Consider the following 13,009-nt stretch of genomic DNA (forward strand, 5'->3'; position numbering starts at 1 on the left):
AAAGCGTCGGGAATTTCTTGCACAAATATGGTATTTTAATTATTCTTAATTTATTGAATAACTCAATTGGGAACTCAATTTCTAATATTCCCAATCGGAAGGTATAGATTTATAAACCAAGATTAAACTAAATGTAACCTTTTGAAAAATGATTCACCACTTTTAAAATACGTAAATTATTATCACTATTGAGAAAATCCAACGACAACAATATACTCAGGAAGCGATATTGCAGCAAAGAATTAAATCAATATAGAAAAATAATTTATCCAAACATAATCAAAGAGTCAATCTATTCAATAAAAAAAGCATGACTAAATCCATAAACAGAATAAATTCTATGATTATTCGGAGAAGAAAACATTAACGATGAATTGAGAATGATAAAATAAAAGAGTTTTAGTAATTAAAAAATAAATACATAAATCAAGAATAAATTAAAAATATCATCTAATGTGCAAGTTCATCCCTAGCCCTACTTGAGAATTTAGTTACCCATAAATATAATGGACAACAAAAATCTCAAGAGAAAAATAGAGCAAACAGTGGCCAGGGAAATTAATTTCAGATCTTCTTCCTTCAAACTGAGCCATCTCCCCTCTTCTGAACTCCCTAATTTCGTGCTAATGATGTGCTTAAATAGGGTAGGAAAGAAACTCTAATGTCTTCATATTCCCGCACACAAAATCGTCTAAATTTTAGGACTCAACTTGACAGCCACGTACATGCTTCGGGATTACGAGTTTGGAAATCCTTATTAGAGACAACTTTGTAGCTCTTTATTTATCTTTCCAACGCATCAAGAATAGCATCAATCCGATATTTTAGCTGAAAGTTATGGTTAAAATAATAAAGTGTTGTCTCCTAACGCATTTTGGACTCTAATCCAAATTACTTTCAAACCCCATCATTATTCTTATTTGAGGAGTCCTACACTCGTTGAAAGTTCTTAGGTTGTTCCAACATCTTGCCCACTTGAAAGTCCTTTGAATTTGGATGGGTTTGTACTTGCTCTTTTATAGACTCTGAAATTAAACATAAAAATCTGCTTAGGAGTATTCCAAAGTAAATAGAAACTCAATTCAATAATACACATTAATTTCAATAATTTCTATTAACATTTTAGCATTTTAGTCCAATAATAGGGTATTTAGAGTGCACTTTCGTACACTCATCAGGTCCCGTCAAGGGGATCCTTTATCTCCTTATTTTTTTTATTATTCAGCAAGAGGTACTTTCCAGGATGATTCATGTGAGTGTGAGAGATAATAATTTTGGCCAGTTTTATCAAGCCCGAGGTATGCCAGTTGTGTCTCATTTAATGTATGTTGATGATATTATGATTTTTTCTAATGGAAACCAGAGATCAGTCTGAGCTATCAGAACATCCTGATGCAATATGAGAGATGGTCGGGTTAGGGTATCAATGTTCAGAAATCTGCGTTGTATTGTTCGAAGCATATTTCTCCCATGTGCAAGCATCGGCTTTTACATCGTACTGGGTTCATGGAGGGGACCTTCCCTTTCAGATATCTAGGTGTGCCGATTATTGTGGGGCGCCTTAAGTAGTGTCATCTAGAAGGCATGGTGAATAAAGTTAGACAAAAATCAGTGGGTGGAAGATGAGGCTACTTTCTATGGGTGGCAAACTTGTTCTATAAGACATGTTATTTCTAGCATGGCGATTCACCTCTTTGCTATTTTACAGGTCCCTCAAGCTACTATTAACAAGATTCATAGATTGATGAGCTCTTTCTTTTGGGGGGAATCTAGAGGGCAGGAGAAAAAGAAATGTGTGGCTTGGAGACATATTTGCAATCCTGTGGAAAAAAGGTGGTCTTGGGTTACGGCATCTCCATGACATGCAAAAAGCTTTACACATGCATTTTGCTTGGAATCTACTACAAGGTAATTCTTTATGGGCCAATTTTTTCAAAGCTAAATATGTGGGTTCGAAGCCTTGGGCATTAGTAAAAGACACGAAAGGTACAAGATTCTGGAGAATGGTTGCTAATTGTATTCCGTGTTTGCTGAATAACTCAAAATGGAAGAGTAGAGAGGGAGATATTTTTTTTTTTCTGGTATGATAAATGGAAGGATAATGGTCCTCTCATTAATGAGATGCCGCATGTGGGTTCACCTTTGCTAAAAATTAAGGAGTGTAGATTGTTGGATACTTGGGATGTGGATTTTCTGGAGAGCTTAGTTGGGCAGGAGAAGGTGGATGAGATTTTAGTCTCTTTAGTCGGGCCTAAGCCCAGAAAAGATGTTCTTGTTTGGACTTTGATGGAGACAGGTATGTTCTCTACAAAATTTGCTTGGCATTGTATTCGCATTAGAGGTTCTCCCCTTGATTGGCATATTGGATTTGGCATAAATGTCTTCCCTTAAAAATGTCGATTCATTTTTGGAGGGCTTGGCATATGGCTTTGAGTTTGGATGAATGCTTGAGCCGTATTGGTATTCCCCTTGTTTCTAAATGTGATTGTTGTAATGTTGGCCATATTGAAAATATTAACCATGTTCTATTTTAGGGTGAATTTCCACACAAAGTTTGGTCTTTCTTTGGCACTTTGTTTGGTATTCCTCTTGGTAGATCTTGGATGCAAAACTCTGGGACTTGGTTTAGGCGTGCTAGCTCTTCTTCTCAGTTGGGTTTTATTGTTGGCATCATTCCTATCGACTATGGTGGCGAGAATGGAAGGTATTCGAGCAACTCATGAAGTTATTATTCATTATATTTGTGTTTGCCTTGGTTCCCTTTGTCTTGGGGCAAAAAATCCTTTGTGTTTGTCTAACTGGGATGAGAAGATCTTGGAGGCCTTGCGGATCAAACCGATCGTGCCAAAAGCTCCTTGTTGCAAATTTGTTAAGTGGATTAAGCCGTTGTCGGGTTGGTATAAACTGAACATGGGTGTTAGTAGCCTTGGAAATCCGGGACCTTGTGGTATTGGTGGGGTTATTTGGAATGAGTCAGGATGTTTTGTCAAGGCTTATGCCTCTCCTATTGGTTATGGTTCAAATAACAAAGCAGAACTTCTTGCACTCCTTCAAGGTTTGAAAATTTGCAATTCTTTAAATATTTCTAATGTGATTATAGAAATGGATTCCATGGTGATTATTTCTTGGTAGATGCGAGGGCGTTGTGGTGTGTGGTACCTTGAGGATTTATGGAAAGAAATTATTGGGTTGACTCGTACTCTTCATTGCCAGTTTCTACATGTGTTTCGTGAAGGTAATATGGTGGTGGATTGGTTTGCCAAGGAAAGGGCTTTAGGTGCAGATTTGGTCTATTCTAATAATTGCGCTCTTCCGCGGATTCTTCGTGGTTTGCTCCGGTTGGACTTCTTAGGTCTCCCAGCTCTAAGAGTTTAGGTTTTTTTTCTTTTCTCTGGTTTTTGTGGTTTTTTCTATTTTCCTTTGTTTTTGTCTTAAGATTGTTTTCCTTGATGCAGTCCTGTTGGTTTTCCTACGGGCCTTTTCTTGTTACCATAGTATTCCTTCACCAAAAGAGAGGGCATTATTAATAAAATTGGAAGGAGACCACTATTGGACATGTGACTTTCCTGCTCGTTAAAAAAAAAAAAAAATTATTAACATTTTATGGCCTAATAAATTCTCAACATATTCCTTTTGATCAATACATAATACATTAGTAATACTAATATATAATAGTATATTAATTACATTTACCTTTAATTAATTAATATACATTATTATACTAATGTATATTAGTATATTAATTACATTTTATGCCCTAATACTAATACTATTAGTATTAATAATCCACTTAAGTCTATATATAAAGAACTATATAAATCATTATAGTTATATTGATAGTTATACTAATACTAATATATAGTTATATTAATAAGAAATTACTATAACTTTAACCAATATTTATACTAATACTAATATAGTTATACTAAATCACTATAAATTATAACTTTTTTGTGACAAATTTGTATTTTATTAAAATAAAAAAATCCGGAGGTACTGGTTTTGGAGGCTAACCGGTACGTAATCGGTTTTAAAAAATACAACATTTCAAAACCGGACCGGACCGGTTACACCCTTAATATATGCAGTCAAATGTTTGAATATAACGTTTTGCTGGACCTTTTGATATGAACCCGTAGGAAATAGAATCCCTTGAACCCACAATCAATTTGAAAACTTCCCAAGAAAACTAAAATCAAGTTAATGGATGGAGAATTTAGACCCGATTAGAACTCGTTTCAAGAACCTAGATTATATCAAAATCTAGACCTGTTGAAGAACTCGTTCCAAGAACCTAGATTACAAAGGAGAAACACTACAATAGTTGTGATTTACCTTTGATAAGTTTAAGAGTTCAATTAAGAACAAGAGGAATAAACTCAACTCACAAATAAAATTCAATATTGTCTAAGCCTTCAAATGTGGCTACAAAGAGTATTTAAACCAAACCTAATTAAAATCCTACCCAAAATAAAGCCCCTTTTACCCAAAATACCCCTGGATGAACAGTGTCACGGCTACAGTACGTGCGGCTATAGTAACGCTACAATAACCTCTTGAAACCCTAGTTCTTAAAAAGTAACTTTTCAAATAAGCCATTGGCCAAAATACAAGGCCTTCCCGAAAATCCTAGTTTATTAAAAATAAGACGTGTGAGCCAAGCATCTTCAAGCCCATTTATTCTAAACTAATAAAATAAATCATTTAACCAAATTGGAAGCCTCGAATAACAATAGGTCCGATCTCTAAGTCATGTCTTCCACAGCTTGAATTAAGTGGATCAAAACTGGTTTTCCTTCCTTCAAGCCCATCTTGAGTGTTGGGCTCTTGCTAGCTTCATCCCAAGTGGATTGCACCAATTCGTGCATTGCTTCATTGATCTTCTTGGCCCTTGATCTTGTAATTGGCCTATCTGGAACTTGCAAAGGATCTTTAAGAGTAGGCCCACCTTGGTTCCCATCATTCCCCCTCTCCTCAAAAGGATTCGACTTCGAATCTTCACCTACATCAAAAGGAGAAAGATTAGAAACATTGAAAGTAGCAGAAACATTATACTCACCTGGAAGATCCACTTTATATGCATTGTCATTAATTTTCTCAAGAATTTGGAAAGGTCCATCTCGTTGAGGATGCAACTTAGTCCTTCTTTGGGCTGGGAATCTTTCTTTGCGCATGTGAACCCAAACCCAATCTCCTGGTTCAAAGATGACACGCCTTCGCCCTTTATTGGCTGAAGAAGCAACCCTTTCATTCTTTTGGGCAATTTGAAGCCGTACCCTCTCATGAAGAGACTTCACCAACTCTGCCTTCTTTTGTCCATCCAAGCTACTTCTGACATCAAATCTAAAGGAGTAAGTGGATTAAATCCATAGATAATTTCAAAAAGAGAATATGAAGTAGTAGTATGCACGGTCCTATTATATACAAACTCTATAAATGACAAACAATCCTCCCAAGTTTTTAAATTCTTTTGAACAACAGTGCGTAAAAGCTGAGTTAAAGTCCTATTAACTACTTTCGTCTGACCATCAGTCTCTGGATGACAAGTAGTGGAAAATAAGAGCTTAGTACCCAATTTCCCCCACAACACCTTCCAAAAGTAGCTAAGGAATTTAACATTCCTATCAGAAACAATACTCCTAGGTACACCATGGAGTCGCACAATCTCCTTAAAAAACAAGTCAGTTATGTTTGTGGCATCATCTGTTTTATGGCATGGAATGAAATGTGCCCTCTTACTAAATCTATTCACAACCACAAAAATATAATCTCTACCCCTTTTTGTCATAGGCAAACCCAAAATAAAGTCCATAGATATGTCTACCCATGGCTCACTAGGAACGGGTAAGGGTGTATACAACTGATGTGGCAAAATCTTAGATTTGGCCTTTCTACATGTAATGCACCTTCCACAAATACGATTAACATCTCACTTCATCTTAGGCCAAAAGAAATGTTCATACAAAATGTCTAAAGTTTTCTTGACACCAAAGTGTCCCATTAATCCCCCACCATGTGCCTCACGCACCAATAACTCACGCATAGAACAACTTGGCACACAAAATTTACTTTCTTTAAACAAATAACCGGCATGTTTGTAAAACTTACCAAATGTCGCCTTATCACATGCCATATACACATAAGAAAAGTCAGCGTTATCGGCATACATTTCTCTCACATATTCAAACCCAAGCATTTTAGCACTCATAGAAGTAAGAAGTACATACCTCCGGATAGAGCATCAACAACAATGTTCTCCTTACTTTGCTTGTAACGGATGATATAGGGAAATGTCTCAATGTATTCCATCCATCTAGCATGCCTTTTATTCAACTTACCTTGACCCTTAAGATGCTTTAATAATTCATGATCGGTGTGGATCACAAATTCCCTTGGCTATAGGTAGTGCTGCCAAGTCTCTAATGCACGAACAAGAGTATAAAACTCTTTGTCATAAGTAGGGTACTTCAGGGATGCCCCACTTAGCTTTTCACTGAATAAGGCTATGGGCCACTTATCCTGCATCAAAACGGCTTCAATCCCTATTCCAGAGGCATCATCACATTTAATCTTAAAAGCTTTGTTAAAATTAGGTAATGTTAACACAGGTGCAGAGCACAACATTTCTTTAATAGTGGCAAAAGCATTCTCTTGATTAGCCCCCCAATGAAACCCAACATTCTTTTTAATTATCACAGTGAGTGGTGCAGCAATAGTGCGAAAGTCTTTAACAAAATGTCGATAAAAGTTAGCTAAGCCATGAAAGCTTTTTACCTCAGTGATGCTTTTTGGCGTTGGCCACTCTTTGATTGCCTTGACTTTCTTTTCATCCACCTCAATACTAACAACATAACCAAGAAAAACAACTTTCTCCATGCAAAAGGCACATTTTTTGAAATTAGCATACAACTTTTCACATCTCAATACATCAAACACATATCTCAAATGCTCAATATGTTCATTTATGTCCTTGTTGTACACTAGGATATCATCAAAGTACACATCCACAAACTTGCCTATGAACGCATGTAGGACGTGGTTCATTAATCTCATTAAAGTACTAGGCGCATTTGTAAGCCCATACTTAGTCTTAAAAGCAGTTTTTCATTCATCACCCTCTTTCATTTTAATTTGATGGTACCCAATTTTAAGATCAATTTTACTGAAAATACTTGAGCCATGCAATTCATCAAGCATATCATCCAATCTAGGAATGAGATTGCAATACTTTACCGTGATATTGTTGACCGCCCTGCAATCAACACATCCTCCACGTCCCATCCTTCTTTGGCACTAGTAGCACAGGTACTGCACAAGGGCTCATGATCTCCCTCACGTATCCCTTGCTGATCAAATCCTCAACTTGCCTCTGAAGTTCCTTTGTCTCCTCTGGATTACTCCTATAGGCTGGTCGGTTTGGAATAGCAATGAGATGAACTCGTGGGAATAAAATCCCTTGAACCCACAATCAATTTGAAAACTCTCCAAGAAAGCCAAATTCAAGTCAATGGATGGAAAACCTAGACCCGATGAGAACTCGTTTCAAGAACCTAGATTATATCAAAATCTAGACCCGTTGAAGAACCCGTCTCAAGAACCTAGATTACAAAGGAGGAATGCCACAAAGGTTAGGATTTACCTTTGATAAGTTCAAGAGTTCAATCAAGAACAAGAGGAGAAAACTCAACTCACAAATAACATTCAATATTGTCTAACCTTCAAATGAGGCTACAAGGAGTATTTAAACTAAACCTAATTAAAACTCTAACCAAAATAAAGCCCCTTTTAACCCAAAATGCCCCTGATGAACAGTGTCGCGCTATAGTACGGCTACAGTAACGCTACAATACCTCTTGAAATTCTAATTCCTAAAAAGTAACTTTCCAAATAAGCCCTTCGCCAAAATACAAGGCCTTCTCCAAAACCCTAGTTCATTAAAAATAAGACGTGTGGGCCAAGCATCTTCAAGCGCACTTATTCTAAACTAATAAAATAAATCATTTAACCAAATTGGAATTCTCCAATAACAATAGGCCCTATCTCTAAGTCATGTCTTCCACAGCTTGAATCAAGTGGATCAAAACTGGTTCTCCTTCTTTCAAGCCCATCTTGAGTGTTGGGCTCTTGCTAGCTTCATCCCAAGTGGATAGCATCAATCCGTGCATTGCTTCATTGATTTTCTTGGCCCTTGATCTTGTAATTGGCCCATCTAGAACTTGCAAATGATCTTTAAGAGTAGGCCCACCTTGGTTTCCATCATTCCCCCTCTCCTCAAAAGGATTCGACCTCGAATCTTCACCATTGAATGTAGCAGAAATATTATACTCACCTGGAAGATCCACTTTATATGCGTTGTCATTAATTTTCTCAAGAATTTGGAAAGGTCCATCTTCTCGAGGATGCAACTTTGTCCTTCTTATCTTTCTTTGCGCATGTGAACCCAAACCCAATCTCCCGGTTCAAAGATGACACGCCTTCGCCCTTTATTGGCTTGGGAAGCAATCCTTTCATTCTTTTGGACAATTTGAAGTTGTACCCTCTCATGAAGTGACTTCACCAAGTCTGCCTTCTTTTGTCCATCCAAGCTACTCCTCCCATCAACAGGTAAAGGCATCAAATCCAAAGGAGTAAGTGGATTAAATCCATAAAGAATTTTAAAAGGAGAATATGAAGTAGTAGTATGCATGGTCCTATTATATGCAAACTCTATAAATGGCAAACAATCCTCCCAAGTTTTTAAATTCTTCTGAACAACAGTGCATAAAAGCTGAGTTAAAGTCCTATTAACTACTTCAATCTAACCATTAGTCTATGGATGACAAGTAGTTGAAAATAAGAGCTTAGTACCCAATTTCCCCCACAACACCTTCCAAAAGTAGCTAAGGAATTTAACATCCCTATCAAAGACAATACTCCTAGGTACACCATGGAGTCGCACTATCTCCCTTAAAAACAAGTAAGCTATGTTTGTGGCATCATCTGTTTTATGGTATGGAATGAAATGTGCCATCTTACTAAATTTATCCACAACCACAAAAATAGAATCTCTACCCCTTTTTATTCTAGGCAACCCCAAAATAAAGTCCATAGATATGTCTACCCATGGCTCACTAGGAACGGGTAAGGGTGTATACAACCCATGTGGCAAAACCTTAGATTTGGCCTTTCTACATGTAATGCACCTTCCACAAATACGATTAACATCTCTCTTCATCTTAGGCCAAAAGAAATGTTCATGCAAAATGTTTAAAGTTTTCTTGACACCAAAGTGTCCCATTAATCCCCCACCATGTGCCTCACGCACCAATAACTCACACATAGAACAACTTGCTTCACAAAGTTTGCTTTCCTTAAATAAATAACCATCATGCTTGTAAAACTTAACAAATGCCGCTTTATCACATGCCATATTCACATCAAAAAAGTCAGCGTCATCGGCATACATTTCTCTCACATATTCAAACCCAAGCATTTTAGCACTCATAGAAGTAAGAAGTACATACCTCTGGGATAGAGTATCAGCAACAATGTTCTCCTTACCTTGCTTGTAACGGATGACATAGGGAAATGTCTCAATGTATTCCATCCATCTAGCATGCCTTTTATTCAACTTACCTTGACCCTTGAGATGCTTCAATGATTCATAATTGGTGTGGATCACAAATTCCCTTGGCCATAGGTAGTGCTGCCAAGTCTCTAATGCACGAACAAGAGCATAAAGCTTTTTGTCATCAGTAGGGTACTTCAAGGATGCCCCACTTAGCTTTTCACTGAAGAAGGCTACGGGCCGCCTATCCTGCATCAAAACGGCTCCAATCCCTATTCCTGAGGCATCACATTCAATCTCAAAAGTTTTGTTAAAGTCAGGTAATGCTAACACAGGTGAAGAGCACAACCTTTCTTTAATAGTGGCAAAAGCATTCTCTTAATTAGCCCCCCAATGAAACCCAACATTCTTTTTAATTACCTCAGTGAGTGGTGCAGCAATAGTGCTAAAGTCTTTAACAAAACACCGATAAAAGCTAGCTAAGCCATGAAAGCTTCTTACCTCAGTGATGCTTTTTGGCGTTGGCCACTCCTTGATAGCCTTGACTTTCTCTTTATCCACCTCAATACCCTTTGTACTAACAACATAATCAAGAAAAACAAATTTTTTCCATGCAAAAGGCACATTTCTTGAAATTAGCATACAACTTTTCACATCTCAACACATCAAACACATATCTCAAATGTTCAATATGTTCATTTAAGTCCTTGCTGTATACTAAAATATCATCAAAGTACACAACTACAAACTTGCCTATGAATGCATGGAGGACATGGTTCATTAATCTCATGAAAGTACTAGGCGCATTTGTAAGTCCAAATGGCATAACCAACCATTCATAAAGCCCATACTTAGTCTTAAAATCAGTTTTCCATTCATCACTCTATTTCATTCTAATTTGATGGTACCCACTTTTAAGATCAATTTTACTGAAAATACATGAGCCATGCAATTCATCAAGCATATCATCCAATCTAGAAATGGGATGGCGATACTTTATCGTGATATTGTTGACTACTCGGCAATTAACGCACATCCTCCACGTCCCATCCTTTTTTGGCACTAGTAGCACTGGTACTGCACAAGGGCTCATGCTCTCCCTCACGTACCCCTTGCCCATCAAATCCTCAACTTGCCTCTGAAGCTCCTTTGTCTCCTCTGGATTACTCCTATAGGCTGGTCGGTTTGGAATAACAGCCTCGAGCATAAAATCAATCTGGTGCTCAATGCCTCTAATGGGTGGCAACTCATTTGGCATCTCCTCCGGGAATACATCCTCAAACTCCTGCAACAAAGAAACAGCCAAACTAGGAAGAGACTGGTTAGTTTCATCAAGAGTAAGATACGACTCTTTGTAGACAAGAGAAATCATAGGGTGATTTGTGAAAAAAACCCTCTTAACCTCACTCTCCCTTGCATAGAAACTCACTTTTGCCTTTCCTTTTCTCTCTGCAGACTCTCTTTCTTTTTTCTCTCGTGGCTCCACTCTTTTTTCTTTACTCTCAGCCACATCTCTACTTTTTTTTTCACTCTTTCTTTTATGCCTATTTTCACTCTCACTCTTTCTTTTTTGCTCAATCACCTTTTCACTTTCTTTTTTGATCACTCTCATTTTCACTCTTTCTCTTTTGATCACTCTCATTTTCACTCTTTCTTTTTTGAGCAACCTCACTTTTCAATTTCAGTTGGTCCTTATATACCTGGCTTGGAGTTAAAGGAGCAGGCTTGATTGTTTTGCCCTCCTTTTCAAAGATGTACATGTATTTGAACCCATCATGTGTCACCCTCCTATCATACTGCCACGGCCTCTCCAACAAAATATGGTCAGCATGGATAGGCACAACATCACAAAGCACCTCATCCTGATACTTCCCAATAGAAAAAGTAACTAACACTTGTTTGTCTACCCTAACCTCCCCACAATCATTCAACCACTGCAATTTGTATGGTCTGGAGTGTTTTAAGGTTGGTAAATTCAATTTCTCAACCAAAGTAGTGCTAGCCACATTAGTAAAAGTCCCCATCAATGATCATACTACATACCTTATTGTTGACATGGCATCTAGTATGGAAAATGCTCTCTCTTTGTTGCTCTGCATCATCCACCTTAATGTGTGTATTGAGAGCACGCCTAGCAACAAGAGACTCACCGGTCACATACCACTCCATCATCATTATTAGCATCAACCAACTCGCACACCTCATCACTATCATCCTCACTCTCAGTCATCACCTCCTCATTGTCATGCATAATCATCACCCTCCTATTTGGACATTGAGAAGCAATGTGCCCTGAACTCAAACACTTAAAACATTTAATATCTCTATTCCGTGAAGGTTGAGATTCTACCTTGGGTTTGTTACTAGTTCCCTCATCTTTTCTCTTAGGTGGTTCGGTCTTTCTTTTTGCTTCAGTTGGATCATTCTTATCCCACTTTGATTCCAGGTAGTGGTAAAAACCAAAGTGTACCTTGCTGTCCCTTTTCTCTTTAACTGCCTCTCCACTTTCATAGCCATGTGTACCATGTCCTCTATCTCTACATAATGCTGCAATTCAATTACATTGGCTATGTCCCTATTCAAACCACTCAAAAATCTAGCCATGGTGGGCTCCCAGTCCTCCTCTACATTAGCCCGAATTGTCGCCACCTCCATCTCCTTATGACAATCCTCCACACTCCTAAACCCCTGTGTAAGATTTTGTAATTTCTGGTAAAGGTCTCTATAGTAATGGCAAGGTACAAATCTCCGCCTCATGAGAGCTTTCAACTCTCCCCATGTCTCTACTGGCCTCTCATAATTCCTCCTATTGGTCACTAATTGATCCCACCAAATAATAGCATAATCAGTAAACTCAATTACCGCCAACTTCACTTTCTTCTCCTCAGAATAATTATGGCAATCAAACACTAATTCTATTTTTTTCTCTTACTCTAGATAAACCTCAGGGTCAGCTCTTCCTTGGAAAGATGATATTTTCATTTTGATGCTCCCAAGGTCTCTATCTACACCATCGCTACCCCTGAGATTCCCTTCAAGTCGTCTTTCACGCCTAACTCTTCCATGTCTACCCGACCCAACTTCAGATGCTAAGTCTTCCTCATCCTCACCATCTTCCTCATTCTCATACTCATTTTCGACTCTATGCTCACGTCGCCTCCGATCTCTCCCACCTTGCGGATTTCTAATCGCTGCTTCTTGATGATCCATCCTATCTCACACTTCACCCAACACAAAGTTCAACCGCTCAAACTGTTGTTGCATGGCTTGCAACACATAGGATGAGTTATCTGCTCTCCCCCTTGGTGATGCGCTACTCTGCTGAGACATTATAAGGTGCTGCACAAAAGAATGTTAGTGGCAAAAAAAAACACCTCACACACTCCCTTACGTGTTTACACTCGAATAATGGCATTCCACTTGTGTTTTCACTCTTAATTTGGCTTTTTCCCGATAATAGTC

The sequence above is a fragment of the Juglans microcarpa x Juglans regia genome, chromosome 1S, assembly GCF_004785595.1.
Source record: "Juglans microcarpa x Juglans regia isolate MS1-56 chromosome 1S, Jm3101_v1.0, whole genome shotgun sequence".
NCBI classification, from domain to species: domain Eukaryota; kingdom Viridiplantae; phylum Streptophyta; class Magnoliopsida; order Fagales; family Juglandaceae; genus Juglans; species Juglans microcarpa x Juglans regia.